This window comes from Piliocolobus tephrosceles, chromosome 7 (genome assembly GCF_002776525.5).
Source record: "Piliocolobus tephrosceles isolate RC106 chromosome 7, ASM277652v3, whole genome shotgun sequence".
In the NCBI taxonomy this organism is placed as follows: Eukaryota; Metazoa; Chordata; class Mammalia; order Primates; family Cercopithecidae; genus Piliocolobus; species Piliocolobus tephrosceles.
In genome coordinates this window covers 121,757,343-121,772,236 of record NC_045440.1, presented here as the reverse complement: position 1 = coordinate 121,772,236, position 14,894 = coordinate 121,757,343, and the positions used below count along the sequence as shown (strand labels likewise).

Here is a 14,894-nt window from a genome sequence, read left to right as displayed (position 1 = left end):
AACAAAAAAGATGTGAAAGAGACTGACTAGATAATCACTTATGCTGGTAGTTCTCCAACTCTAATGTACATTGGAATTGCCTGAAGGGCCTGTTGGAACACTGATTGCTGAGCCACTGATCTGGTAGGTCTTCATTGGAGCCTATGAATTTTATTTCTAACAAGATCCTAGTAGTTTCCAATGCTATTGATCTGGGATCACACACTGAAAACCACTGCCATCCTATTTCTCATCCTGAGCACTCAGAAAGACTGCATTTCCCAGCCTCACCAAGTCACTGGGTTCTAGCCAGTGGTATGCATTCACCACTTCTCAGCCTGACCATAAAATTCCCTGCATGGTCCTTCACTCTCTGTTGCCCCTTTCTTGGGCACTTCCAAAGGCCAGGTAATGAAGATGGCAACTTGTCAAGATGGAAGGGGTCTAAAGATGTCTTAAGTTGATTTCAGAGAAACAAAAAGTAGAACAGAGAATATGAGAAATTAGGAATGATAGAAGAAGGGAGGGATAGGGAGAGATTTGTTAAGGGATACAAAATTACAGGTAGATGGGATGAATAAGTTCTAGTGTTCTATAGCACTATGGAATGACTGTAGTAAACAATAATATATAGTTTCAAATAGCTACAAGGAGGATATTGAATGTTCCTAACACAAAGAAATTATGAATGATTGAGATGATGGATATGCTAATCACTCAGATCTGATCACTATACAGTATATGTATTGCATCATCTCTGTGTACCCCATAAATATGTACAGTTATTATATGTCAATTTAAAAAAATAAAGAAGGAAAAAAAGGAATAAGCGTTTGTATAACAAGGAACTGAGGTGTAGGGGCAGCATTGCCAGACTTATCCCAATACACATGATTTTCATGTTGTAATGAGACGAACCATGCCCAGCTTTGAGGAAACTTTTATGATGTAAATTTGAGATGAAAATGAATCAATCTACCATTCACTACCCTACAACAACAACAACAAAAAACATTAAGTTGGTTTAGATAGACAGCCTATAGCCATATGTCTGTAGGTCATGAAGAGATTTTTGCCAATTCTTGCTAAGATCTCCTAAATCCATCTTAGTATATTTTTGGGTCATCTTTCATCTGAACTTTTCCAACTGCCTGCTCCTTAGATTCCTATATTATTTTCTCAAAATGGTTCTACTCACATCTTTGCTCCGTGTTGGAAAAGAGACCAAGGCACTTTTCCTCTCATTCAAAATCCATTCATTACCAGACAGCTCTGCCTTGCTGCCCTCTATTCCCCCCTTACCTTGTTCTGCCAATAAGGTCATCCCAGAACTTCTGACCCTATCTTGATTGGGACAGAATTTCCCCTTAGGCATCTTCAAAGTAAAGTCAGTGGATGTGTAGAGAACCGCATCTTTCATCACAGTCATATGTTGTTGAAAGCAGAGAGTCTGCCAGATAATCCCTATTTCTTAACCCTATAGCAAGTACTGCTTTTGATGAATCTCTTACCCCCCCTGCTTTCTCTGAACCCTGCCTAAATGTGCATGCTCCTCTTCCCTGCCTCTACCAACCTGGCTAAATCTGACCACTAGCCTACCTGGGGACTCTGAGCTCCCAGGCTCTGGTACCCTATTAATTTATCAGTTCCCTCTAGACCTTCCCGTGTATCATACCCTATGATTACAGGAGTCGCTAGTCAAACTTCCTTCTGTTACGCAAATACATTATCATCACCCCTTTTGATGTCTCCCACACACAGAAGTGGACAAAAGGCAATGATTTTTCCCAAATATAAGAACATGTACTTCCTTTAACCCCTTTACTGCTCCACACTACCTTATGTGAAACCAAAGCCCAAAGAATATATTAAAATAGACAAAGCAGTGCTTATTATTCTGTTTATATGCAAACATGTAAAAGAGAATTTCAATGTTAAAAAGAATACACCAACAAAATGTTTCAAAATACCAACTACTGTTCAAATATCATCTCAATATTACATATCAATTTACAGTTATTTATTGCTATGTCTTTTAAATATATTAATTTTTGCCTGCTTACTCTATTGTACATTTATGCTTCATTTATTGAAACAATTCAAGCAAGTGTTGCTTGCAATTTTTGTTATTATAAATGACAATGGGATGAACATCTCTATGCCTAAATCTTTGTGCACATACCTTATATTTTTAGGTAGATTCTTAGCAGGTAAATTCCTTGATAAAAGTATATAAACAATTCATGTAAATGCCGCAAGAAGTAGCTAAAATAGTTAGAAATGGTTGTGTCTGGGTAGCAGTTCACTAGGATAGGCAGAAATGGGAGATCAGAATCAACTGGGATTATCTAGCCAGTCTCACATCTTTTGAAAAAAAATTCTTGAATATTATAGATTACTGATAGGTAGTACAGGTTCATAACATTGTATATGCCTCTGAGCATGTATGTACTTATTCTACTGGAAATTCAGCCTACAATTTCTATAATGTGCAAAGGTAAATACATCTTACCTATTTTGAAATAAACACAATGCATAAAGTTGTTTATAAGAAGTGCGTGCATTTTTGAGCATTTATTTATGGAATCAATTTTATGTACTTGTATTTCTTAAACGTTAAAAGGTTTGAAGATGTCTAGTAACAAATGAATGATTTGCCCATTTCCTATGAGCCATGCATTCAGCGAGGAACTACGCGTGTATGTTTGACATTCACAACCAGGTAGGTGTGACCACACCCCACCTCTTGGGTAAGAAGGCTGAGGGCCAATGGGAGTATCACAAAGCACGGAGCTGAAAGAACCTTCTCTCCAGTATCATCTCACTGCTTTCCATTGCATTTGGGCTTTCCCACATTCGTTTTTTCTACTTCTACAATGCATAATGCTGTTTTCTATTATTAGCACTGCATTTGACTTGTTCTGTTTCTGTATTATGATAAAAATAAACATTACATTATTTTAAAAATTAATTTTTTTAAAAAATTATTTGTCAGAATTATGTGATTGTTTTCCCAAGGCACAATTACACATGTAAAAAAAGTATATGAACATTTTAGAGAATCCATATTCTATACACATATGAACAAACTGCCCTTCTGAAAATTTATAATAATTTACAAATCTCTCCCTTCAGGAGTATGTAACATTGCCATTCCTGTGACAGCCTCTACAAAAAAAAATTTTAATCTTTTCTAATTGAGAATACAATTTTAACTGGCATTCATTTTACTAATAATGGCAAATTGTTTTCCCATCTTATTTACTGGCATATATATATATATATATATATATATATATATATACACACACACACACACACACCTTTTAAATGAACATACCAAAGTATGTTTATCCAATGTATGCTACTCCTGTGAAATTAGTCCCTTTAGAAAGTGGTGTCTCTATTCTAGTGACATGACTTTCTCTTAAACATTTGGGTAACTCTCCTTTTGGGTGGCCATCAGGGCTTTAGTGACATTCTTTTGGATAGTCTTAGGATCAGTTATATCATCAAGTTGGGGACAAAAATACAGAGCAACTGCATAGTGATAACCTGTTTTCTTCTGTGGCACATAAACCAGTCATGAAATCAATGTCAAAACGGTGTTCTAGTTACATGGTGAGCCATGGTGAATATGAATGAAATAAATGCCTGGCTCCTGAAAAGTACCACTCATTTGAATACATCCATCATGGAGGGCTTATCTCTACACTCACCTCATCATTTCATAGACAGGCTCTATATTTAATATATCTGTATTAATTAATAGTTGTCTGTCAGTCTGCACGTCAATATGCCATGCAACCTTAAATATGCAGCCATATACATCAGACACTTAGAAATCGGATCAAGATGGTCAACTAGCGTGTTTTAGACCAGAATGTCATTCATTCTAAGAACTTGTATCTGTTTTATACACTATTGTATCCCAGGCACTTAGAACAGTACCTAGTACAGAGTAGGTGGTCAACAGATGTTTGTTGAATACATGATGAACAAATGAATGAAAAAGTGAGTGAATGAACCAACATTTAATGATTAGGCATCAAGACCAGAGCTTAGTTTGCCTTATTTTGTAGGATAACACAAGATGGCAAATGCCTTTGGATAATAGGTGGTGAATACACAATAAAGATAAATTGGCATGGTGGAAAGGCATGTTTCTATTCCAATCTTGGCTGTGTCAGCAAATAGCTACTATGTCATTCTTTCCACCAATGTTGACTGGGCACCTACTATGTGCCTTGCACTTCACCAAGTGCTGGAGATATGTGAAGAGTGTAACACATGCAGGCTGTGCCTTCAGAGAATTTACAATCCAGTGGGAGAAAAAGACATTAATCAAATATTCCTGGAAATAAATAGGGAATTACAGATTTTGTTAAGTGCTAAGCATATACGAGAAGAAGCCAACCTGGCATGAATGATCAAGAAAGTCTTCCTTTTCTGAGGAGGGGATATTTGAGCTGCATCTGGAGGCAGAGAGAACATTTTGAACACAAGTTCAAGCAAAAACTGAAAGCATTGTGCGTTGAAGAAATCAAGAACAAACAAGTGTAGGACATCACAGAGAGGGTTTGGAGAGCAGAGCAGTGAGATAAAGCTGGAGAGAAGGTTGTTGTAGCTTTTTGTTTTGTGATGGTCCCACTGGCCTTCAGTCTTCTTACCAGTGATGTGGGCATGGTTACGCTTACCTGGCAGGTTTATTGTGAATGTCAAACCTACATGTGTAGTTCCTTGCTAAATGCATACCCACAGGAAATGCTCAGTTAGGGTCATTTTACTTTTCTTCTATTACCTATATTTTGACTTCATAAAAGCAAGATCTAGGTCCTATATTTTAATGAATTGCCTTACTTGCCATCCCCGTGTGAATTGGCTAGAAAATGCTCAATCAACCAGGCGCAGTGGGTCATGCCTGTAATCCCAGTGCTTTGGGAGGCCAAGGTGAGATGCACACTTGAGGCCGGGAGTTCAAAATCAGCCTGGTCTATATTGTGAAACTTCATCTCTACAAAAGAAAAAATTAACATGATTTGGTAACACACCTGTAGTCCCAGATACTGGGGAGGCTGAGGTGGGAGGATTGCTTGAGCCCAGGAGGTTGAGACTGCAGTGAGCCGTGATCACACCACTGCATTGCAGCCCTGGGTGACAGAACAAGACTCTGTCTCAAAAAAAAAAAAAAAAAAAAACCTCAATCAGTGACAGCTGGGGTTATCATTGCACTTATTAAGCAGTCTTCTGTATGCTAGGATATAACTTATTTTTCTTACCCGGGCTTTTATTTAATAAAAATTGCTGTGGATTTACAAAACTAAATTGAGTTTCCAGTATTTAATACTTTCATATATAGAATTATGCATATTTATTACACATTGATGTTTCAGATTTGAATGTGCAGTTTGGACATGATTCTATTTTCATATTGGCAGAATATTGGTTAGTTCAGAGGTTCAAAGCATCTCTAAGCTTTAGAATGATTAAAAACATGTAATCTATACATATTGGATTGCAATAAATATTTGCATCACAGCATTTTTTGATAGCAATGAGAAAAGTATATACAGAGATTAAATAAATGCATAAAAGTAGCCTTTCACCAATAATTTGCAGCTCAAGCAACAAAGCAATAATTTAGAGTTCTGACCTTGTAATTCAGCTGATTAGAAGAAACCAATTCTTTTTAGTTCATGTTGTGTTGTCGTTAATTGATGGAGAATTCTAAGTGAATTCTATGCCAAAAACAGATGAGTTCCAATCCCTTTGTATCTAGATGACTTGTATGTCCTCTTTTCCCAATTTTCATGTAAAAAAAAATAAGAAGTTTGTTTTCTTCTTTCTAACTGCCAGCACTGTGAACTAAAGCGGGATCCTCCCCATTTCCTTCTCACATAATTATATAATACAGTTCCTGCTTTCTAAACTTTGTGGACAATTCTGTTGACAGTACACATAACAGAGTAAAATGCATCCCAGTCTTCCTTAACTAGATGAGCCTAATCACTTGTAAACATTCCCGTTAATCAGGTTAATGTCCCCAGATGCAAGCAGATGCTCAGAGAGCACATCACAGAAGAATGTACAAAGTATCACTTTTCGTTGCATGACCCTACATGATTCTTTTTTATTTTCTGATTATTGACAGTAGATGTGGGATAATATTTATACTCTGCAATTATAGGAATTTTAAAAAATATTTTACTTTGTATGTTTTCATCCTTCTGCTTTTACTAAGAAGTTAAGTTCCTGTTTATCCCACCACTCAGTCCCTCTTACAAATACAGTTTTGTGTGCTGGCCTATTCATAAATTATGAATGTCACACTGAAAAATACCTTTTAGAAACGGGCCCCCTGACATATAACTATTGGTGATTGGAGAGATTCAGGGCACAGGAAGCACGCCCAACCCTACTGGTGAAGGAAGCTGCTGAAGCTCTTCTATCTCTGGTGAAACAATTCACTTTATGTTCCGTTTGCTGATGATGCTGCATGCCTAAATTGACCGTATTTGTTAAACCCATGCCAGTCTTTTCAGCCTACTCAGCTCAGGGGAAAGTCAAGCTGTACATTCAGGCTCCAGTGCTTTTGGGGAGGAGTGAAAAGATTTGCACTCATCGAACAAGAAAATGGCATTGCTGGCTGTCAGTGTGGAAGGAAGGGCTTTTCTCTCCAGTGTGGCAAGGCAGACTCTCTGCTCTTGTCCCTGAATGTCAGCTTATGCCTCATTGCTAAGTAAGTTTTTTCCCCACCTAACCTGACAGGTAGATGTGTCTGACATGAAAGCAGACTGCCGTCACACTGGGGAGCAAGGATACCCCAAACTTGGGGCCAGTCTGCTAAGATAAGTCAGTTTTGCTAAACGTTACTTCAATTTGGGTGTATCATTAGCTTTGAGATATGCCTTGAGTGCCTTAGAGATCCCGTGGAGAATGGTTCACTAGAGCTGGCTTCTGTCTGACGACTGGTAAGGGGTACCACATTTTTCCCACTGGCATTTCAACCCCTTCATCTCTTCCTGCCACATCTTATCCATCAATGGGAATCAGGATTTGCCAGCAAACTGGTTGTGAAAGGAGTTGGGATTCCTTGAAGTGGGCTTTGAGCCCCAAGAGTAGGGAATATCACTTTGAGACCTATGACCTGCCTGTACATTGGGGGTATTTGGCATTTTGCATCTTCAACTGGCTTCCAGCAACATACATCTGGCTCCAATTTTCACCATAGTATTAAATTTTAAAAAAATAAATGAATAAAGGCAAATTGGCTGTGGTAATCCTAAAGATGATACAATTTCCTAAGAACATAAATTGCTGAGGAAAACCATGTACTTTTAAACCAAATAAAAATTGACTTCTATATTGTTCTGTTTTCAATGTTATATATTGTCTTTTCATTCACAAATATTGATTAAATGCCTAGCCTGTGTCACCACTAATGTGAGCAAAAAAAAGACATTTTTCTGGCCCTCAAGACGGTAACCATCAAAGTAACTTTCCCTTCAGGCATCATGAATCATCAGAGTTGGTTGTATTAAAAATCCACAGCTTAACACTTCACACTTGCTATTTTATCTTGTCTAAATCTCCCTGCTCTTAATTTCAGCATCTCTTGTATAAAATTAGCGGAATGGGTCTGAGTAATCCTTAATGTATCTGGAAAACATTTAGCTTGTTTTTGCCATTAGCACCTATGTGGTCTTAGAGATGTTGTTTAATGTTTCTGAGCTTCAAACACAGCATAAGAAAAAAGGTAATGCCCAATTTGCAAGGTTTATTGTTGATGATGCTCTTTTCATGGAACGAAGACTAAATAAAGTCAAGACTAGCCAAGAAGTGTCCTAAATAGAGGTAGCTATTATTATATTGTTGTTCTTTCTATGAATCTGTGAACACTGCCTTTAATCCAAGGTCTCCAGAATGTGTGTGGTTTTTTGTTTTTTGGTTTTTTTTTTTTTTTTTGCAGTTTTGGACATTATTATTATGATATTGTTTATTTTTTCATAGGTTATTGGGGTACAGGTGGTGTTTGGTTACATGAGTGAGTTCTTTTTTTTTTTTTTTATGAGTAAGTTCTTTAGTGGTGATTTGTGAGATTTTGGTGCACCCATCACCCAAGCAGTATACACAGCACCGTATTTGCAGTCTTTTATCCCTCACCCCAACCCCCTCCCACCCTTTCCTGCGAGTTCCTAAAGTCCATTGTATCACAGAATGCATTTTAGTAGGCTTACCAAGATCCCCTGATTCTAGCATGCAGCTGTTTATAATGGGCAATAGAATTCAATGTCTAAAGCATCAACTTGTAGCACTTTTCCTCTTTTATATACTCACAAGGAGAAGCACAGATAAGAAACATATATTTGCTTTCACCAGGTGAAACAGAAGCATGCTTAGGATCCATTGCTGAGTGCCTAACAGGTTGTCAGCAATGAGTCAGCTGCTGCTTGTTGCCCTGATACCTCCTTCTAAAGTCACTTTATGGAAGTCACTCTATGGAAGTAACTTTGGAAGGAGGTATCAGGACAAGAAGAAGCAGCTTGTAGTTTCAACCAAGAAAACACATGACAGTTTACACGGATCTTTCATGTTCCTCTAGCTTTTTTCTTCTGCGTTAGAAAAATGACAGATATTTTTCTGTGAACTAAATAATAATAGATGATAATAGGGAACCTTCAGGAAGTTAGTCAATATTTCCCTTCAGAGCTGAGGACAGCCAGAAATCAGGGCCTTGAAACATCAGCCAGACCCTGGAAACTCGCCTGATTGGGACTCAGTAAAGATACGAAAGAATAATTAGACCATAAGGGGAATTCTGTGTTCCATTCCCCAAGGACAATGATTACTGACTTTCCATGTCATTCTTTTTTCCACTTCCTGTTTTTTCCCCCTTTGAGAACATTGTTTACTAAATGATGGAAAAGAATAGAATGGGGGCACCCAGACAGCCTGGGCCATAGGACTGACCTGAGGAATGCCTCTGCTTTTTCGTTTACATCCACCAGTTCTCCCTCTCCTGCAGGCATGGACGGGGACTCTCTCTTTTCCCTTTATCTCAAGAGCCAAATGAAAGAAGTTGAGGGTTTTTCCTGTGTGTTGTTAATCTAAAGAAAAAAGAAGAGGTGTATATATACAGATAAAGTGAAGTTTATTTGTGAGTGTCCCTAAAAATAAACACAGTGAAACACTGTCAAAATAGGAAAAGACTTTTAACGTTTTCATTGTACTAGGAACTGTACACAATTAAATTGAAATATAAATTTGTAAGCCAACATTTCAGTTAAGCTGCTTATGAAAATAATTAGGCCAGTGAAGCGAGGAGCAAGCCCGCCAAGGAAATGGCGAGTTTGGTTAGAATGTTCTCTCTGCAAGTATATGTTCTCTCTATAAGAGTTGTAAAGGCATAGGTTTAATAAACAAAACAGTTCTACACTGAAATTGAAAAGACACTGGAAAAAGACTAATTATTTTTCATGTTTATATATTTGCAGTCATAGAAATCCTGAACTGGAAGGGATTTTAGTAAAACCCTTTCCTAACTGGTCACCACCAAGTTCTCCTTATGAGTTTCACTTTTTGAAAGATTCTCTTTGCAATTTGAACTTAAGTAGTAATTAACTTGATTTCTCACTAAGTAGAAATATGATCCCCGAATGGGAGCACTGGATTAGCATGAAATAACTAGTGTTACCTCTTTCAGTTAGTGTAATTTAAACAAAAAGCAAATAAATGTGATGTTTTGACTAATTTGTGAATCATATTATGGCTAAATATGATTTCTTGGGTTTTTCTAAGAAGCAAAAATAGTGCGAGGAGACCCACTGCTACCTTTGAGGGTGACCAGTGGGTTGCCATTGTTTATTCCAGCCCACTTACTGTATGCTGGGTTCCATGGTTCAAGACTAAGACACTACAGTTTAGGACACAGTCAAGGCTAGAGTATAGATTTCTCAATGTCTAGTCTAGCACTCTTTTTGTTTAACTACACTGCTACTTAATAAACTTGTGAGGCTGGGGAGTTTTTAATGCCATTAATTCCAAGATTTTGGAAGTGTGACTCCCTTTGAAAGACCATAGACATAGCACTGTGGTAACCCATTTTCCTCTCTGGATTTCTCATTACATTTACTTAATATCAAATTGGGCATTTTTTATTTTTATTCTTATGTGCAGTGCTGTTATATAAGGGTTATAATTTTTACTTAGCTGATCCTTTGCAAACTTTCAAGTCATTGAATCTTCCTTACTTGAGTCTTTTAGTGTGAAAAGTGCACACCCAAACCCTTCTGTTTCATCATAGAAACAGACAAGACCTAAAAAGGCTCAGAAGATATCTCTCCTAAATGAATAATTTTGTAAATTTGCTTCTTTCTGATTTATAAATGTAGTTAGATCTTTCTGATCCAGTTACATTTGGAACCCAAGTCTTTACTCTCTGTATCTCAAAAGAAGCTGGCAGGTAACTCAAATGCACAGTTGGGGACTTAATAAAGCATATTTTTTAATTAAGAGCACACTAACTTTAGAACTATGTCCTTTCAGAACTTTAGGGAGAATGCAGTTGGCATCAAAAAAGTGATAACAAAAAATGCAGTTACCAAGAATTAGAACAGGTGACAACAACTTAAGTAGAGTGTCAGCAGCCCTGATTCTGGTTAGCACTGCTGTAAGCTAGAAGCCAGCGTGAATGATTGGTCTGTCACACATGGCAACATCATATTTTTAAAACACCTGAGCATGCAGTGAATGTGAAGAATGTGTTACCTTTGTTTTTAAAAGCCCTTTGGAGAATGTAGACCCTTTGTATCATTCAAATTGCATTTGGAAAATAGAACATTTAACTGCCTGCCATTTGGATCTGCTGCTGCCAAGGAACCTATATGCTGAGGCTGCTTCAGGGGGACATTTGTGTGATCTAGCGGGTGTCTCTCTTTCAATCTATTAATTAGGAAAAGAGCAGAGGCAGATGTGATATATTAGTTGGCCCTAAGATGGATTGCTCTGAAAAATCTCATATTGGCAAGGGTGATTCAAGTTGCCAGGAATCCAAAGTTTGCTGTGTGACATCCCCAGAAGTCTGATGGGGTTTGACTGGTTTACTCCACTAAATGAAACTGCTGAGATGACTGTCTTGAGGTGATTAATAAAGTGCATAAATCTTAACTATGGGAAGAAAAGAAGATGAATTGATGCATGCACATATTGGAAATGTAATGAAACCAAATTGAAGTTACCAGGATTTGCTAATATATTACAGAAAAACAATACTGTGTTTATTGTTCTTCACTGGTCTTATTTTGTTGGCCTCAATTCAAAAATAACCAGGAAGACATGTTGGGTTTTATTTTTCATTTCTCTAGCATGGGAGACCTGAACTGACAACAAAGTAGGAAAGTAATAATGACATCATGTATATGTACCCCTGGTATTTATTATTTTTTATTTCTCTCATGTTAGTGGGGTTAAAACATTTTTAAAAGATTGGTTCAACTTCCATCAGAGCTGCTATTGAATGCTGTTAGTAATCATATATGAAATTTCAGTAGTTTTTGAAGTAATTAGAACCTCAAAGCCAATAAATACTAAATGGACTCTCATCTTCAAAGTTATTTTTTCTAACTAAATAGCTCTGTTCTTGTATAATTATATACTAGTCATTATGAAATTAAAAATCATTTTAAATGACTAGATGCTTTTCTTAGAAGTGTTTGTTTCTTGCTAGTTATTGTGGACTAATTGTAGTCTATGAGGGCCTTCAAAAAATCTGAAATTGCTGCCTTAGATTTCTAGTCTCCAAAGCTTTCAAACTTTAATTCGAATAGAAAAATAAAATGATGAGAAAGAGTGTGTAAGGCAATCAAAATTAGAATTTTTGTGATTTTGAAAAAATCTAACTTTTCAAAGATCATAACAGACAGCCGTGCAGGGTGATGGCATAAAAAAAGCTTTATTACCACGTGAACCTGAATTTGACCCCAACTCCACTAGGCACTGTGATCTTTGGCATGTTATTTAATTTCTCTGAGCCTCAGTCTTGACACCTGTAAAATGGGGATGATAAATATGTATATTGCAGTATCATTTTGAGAATTAAAGATAATGTCTACAAAATCTTTAGCACGGAGTCCATCATCATAGTTAATAACTAGTATTATCACTTCTTTTCACCACCATTGTAATTTTATGATATAAAAATTTACTGCTCATAGGCCCACACTTGGTCTTCAGGACAGTCAGTCCATGACCTCTTGTACCAAGTTTCTTTTTTCCAATGGCAAGTTTGTGTCTATCAAGAACACGGGATTTAAATTAAACAATCCAGAAAAGCAGAAGCTTTCCATGTCATTTTCCTATCCTTAGGGGCAGCCGTCAGGTTAAGCATGGGTAGAAAGTATGACTGTTTAGGCCACATATTTATTAGGGGCTTTCCTATGAACCAGCAAGCTCTCAAGAGCCCAGGCACTCATAAATTCATGAAGGTCCACACTTTGCCAATATCTCCGTGAGGCAACAAGGAAAACACACGAGGTAAACAACAATCACAGAAAACCGAACCATGAAATAACAAGGAAAACCCTCGAGATGAGCCTCCTAAATGTCCCTTTCCCCTAGTCCTTTCTTTCTTTTCTCTTTATTACAAATTGATATCACGAGTTATACAGGTGAGTAAAAACTGGGCACCACATGCTTGTCAGAAGGCAGAGATGATGAATACCATGTTCAGAATTTCTTTTTAAGTCCCAGCACTATCCCAACTATTTTTATCATTAAAAGATTTTCTTTTACTCTCCCTAGCTCTTTGCTCGGACTTCTTATTTTTCATTTTGCTGTTGGTTTAAAGAATATTCTTCCTTACTCAGTGTCTTGGTTCTAGGTAATAAGTTTGTTGTTTCTTACATTTCCAGGCACTATGTGTATATATATATGTGTGTATATATATATATATATATATTATCTTAAATGTATGTATATATATTATCTTAAAACAACTTAATTTTACAGCTGAGAAAAACTTTGTAGGGCCACAGGAATAGTATATGCTAGAATAAGGCAAGAATAAGTGAGGTGCTTCAGTGCGCCTTCAGGCACATGAGAGCGGGCTACCTTCCTAGATGTAGTCAACGTGATGGATACAGATTTGTGATTTCAGATGAAATTCCTATTACAGAAACCAAATTTTGATTCTAAATGTAGAATGCTGTGGTGGGCATTTAAACTGTGTTTCCTTAACCTGACTTCTCCAAACCTCCTTTACCATTCTCAATGGAATCACCTTGGCCTATTAGTGCATAGGTGTTGATCAAGAGACACAAATCCAGCTACCTCTCATGCTTGTTTTCTTCCTCCCCTGATCAATCCCCTTCCTACTCAAAGCTTCATTGTCCCACCATGCTGGCTTCCCAGCTAAAGGGAGCATGGAGAACCCTGCCAGTTTATGACACATCGCCACAGGGGTAACGGAAGAAAATGTTCTCATCTCAATAGGCTAAGGGAGTGGTAGTTTAGCCTTTTTTAGCTTTATTAAGATGCTGGAAAGAAAAAGAGGTTGGAAGGATTTCAGAAGAAAGAAGGAAGAGAGATTGCTGAGAAACAGGAAACAAACCATGCTGAGAGATGAACAAGACTCAACAAAGAAAACAAGCATTGCCTAACTGCATCTCAAAGAGAAGGGCCCAACACAGCTTTTTAACATATGTTCACCCCTTCTCCCTTTCCAGGCTCAGCAAGGCACTTAGATAGCCAGCTAACTCTTCAGTCCTTCTCTAAGTATCAAAGGTTCTCACAGGGTCAGACTTTTATAATACTAATAGCTACCAATTGCTGTACACCCATCATGCACCAGCTATTGGACTAAGTCCAGGACGTATAGTCTCCTATTCTGTCTGTTCAATAGCTCCATGAGATTGGTAAATTATTTTCCCCAACTTACAGAAAAGAAAACCAAGTTGCACAGTTAGAAAAGGACAGATCTGGTATCGAAACTGAACCTTGTTATTTCCAAAGACCATGTCCATTTCTGCTATGCCACAAAAACTACCTGAAGCAAGACAGTTTTTCAAGCATGCTGTTGCACAATAGTGGGACTTCATTGAAGGGATGGCAGTGAGGTGGGAAAGAGGTCATTTTAGGGAAGACTGTTGACGCCACAGTGACCTGAGAAAATGGTATTGGTTCCTTATTTTTTAATGACAACATTCACATTTTATTAAATATAACAAAGCTTCAAGCTGCTATATGCATTATTTAGCTTCTTCTGTTTACCTATTTCTTATAAAAAAAATTCCTATATAATCTCCAAAGTTTATATGATCACTATAACGTAGGGACTATTGGATCTCTCACGGAAAGTTGATTTCAGACTCATGAGTACCCACTGTGCCATGTGGGTAAAATGGATTTACAAACCATTCAGAGTTAGGTAATCCAACCCAGAATTCCACCCATGCAACGCATAATCTAGGCTTTTTCTTTTGGCTATAAAAAAGAAAGAAAGAAAGAAAACATGGCCAAGAGCAGAAAAAAAAGTTGAATAGGGACTCAGGAGGAGCCTGCCTGGATATAACAGAGTATAAAAATGAGAGGGAACTTTGGCCAGGTCATTTGTCTGCCTGGGACCATATAGTTTCCAACAACAGATGAATTTTGATTCACTGCTTCTTTAAGATTCTCCTGTAGTCCATTTTCCAGAAAACAGTGATACTGGGGGAGGGAGAAGGGGGAAGGGATTGCATTGGGAGTTATACCTGATGTAAATGATGAGTTGATGGGTGCTGACGAGTTGATGGGTGCAGCACACCAACATGGCACAAGTATACATATGTAACAAACCTGCATGTTATGCACATGTACCCTAGAACTTAAAGTATAATAATAATAATAATAATAATAATAATAATAATAATAATAATAAT

General features: G+C 37.3%; 1 protein-coding gene across 1 annotated transcript in view; it reads left to right on the top strand.

The window, feature by feature from the left end:
- SAMD12 (sterile alpha motif domain containing 12) overlaps positions 1-14,894 on the top strand; it is a 497,711-nt gene that overhangs the window by 315,530 nt on the left and 167,287 nt on the right. The gene's annotated exons all lie outside the window — the stretch shown is intronic.